The sequence below is a fragment of the Daktulosphaira vitifoliae genome, unplaced genomic scaffold (genome assembly GCF_025091365.1).
Source record: "Daktulosphaira vitifoliae isolate Bord-2020 unplaced genomic scaffold, ASM2509136v1 Scaffold_1, whole genome shotgun sequence".
Lineage (NCBI taxonomy): Eukaryota > Metazoa > Arthropoda > Insecta > Hemiptera > Phylloxeridae > Daktulosphaira > Daktulosphaira vitifoliae.
Window position 1 is genome coordinate 75,001,641 of NW_026099572.1, and position 1,234 is coordinate 75,002,874.

Genomic DNA, 1,234 nt, shown 5'->3' on the forward strand with positions numbered 1-1,234 from the left:
AAGCAAAATATAACTTCTTTATTATTTTTATAATTTCTCCGTTTAAATTAAAATATTAAATTATTGAATATCAATTTCATATACTATATTCTAAAATCAAAGAACTACTAATCAGGATATAATTAAAGAAATAAGAGTTGATGTTGCTTTTGGAATAATCCACCAATTTCCTACTTTAAAAAAAAAAAAAAAATTTGGTTGGGAATTTTTTCTGTTATTCGCCAAAATTACTCCTTCGTTAACTAGAATAAATCATTAAATAGAAAATTTTATAAGAATTAAAACAATGTTATTTTTAAGATTAATATGCAGTCAGGAAATTTTATAATTATTATTTACAATATATTTATCAGAAAAACTCATTATTTTTTTGCATTTTTATCTTAATACTACACTTAAATAGAAATCATAGTAATCATTTCTAAGTAATTTTTGGTATTTAAAAAGATTCNTCGTAATAGAACACTTAAATAGAAATCATAGTAATCATTTCTAAGTAATTTTTGGTATTTAAAAAGATTCTACAATTGAAATATCCAGAACTGAATTAAATTTAATGATTTACTTTAACTAAAAAAAAAAAGTTATTATTTTGAATCCCTCTTGTGGGCACGTTAAAGGTTAGATTTATAAAAAAAAAAACCAAATGATAGATAAAGACATGCATCTATATAAAAAAAAATTGTACTGATTTGGTTATTTTTGATAAAGTTTAACAGTTAACAAAGTTATAAGTTTTATACACTATACTACAAGGAACTTTCATCAGAAACAAAAATATAGTATTCTAAATCAACATTTCGCGTTATTTTCAAATGTGCAATTAGACTATTTCTATCACTTTTAAGTTTTAATATTATTAAAAAATAGTATTTACATATAAAAAAAAAATAATTAAGAACAAAAAAAATTGTTTGTAAAGATTGTTGTAAATGTTTATAATAAAAAAAAAATTTATTTTACCATAACTTTTAGCTCAATTGGTACATAAAAAGTTTGACATTGACATCATTAAATAGAAAATTTTATGACAATTAAAAAAATTGTATCGTTAAGATCAATATGCAGTCAGAAAGTTTTATAATTACTATTTATTGTAAATTTATCAGAAAAGCTCAATATTTTTTTGCATTTTTATGGTAATAGATAACTTAAATAGAAGTAATAGTAATAATTTCCTAGGAACTTTTGTTGTTTGTTGAAAAGATTCTATAATTGAAATATTGAGAACTTA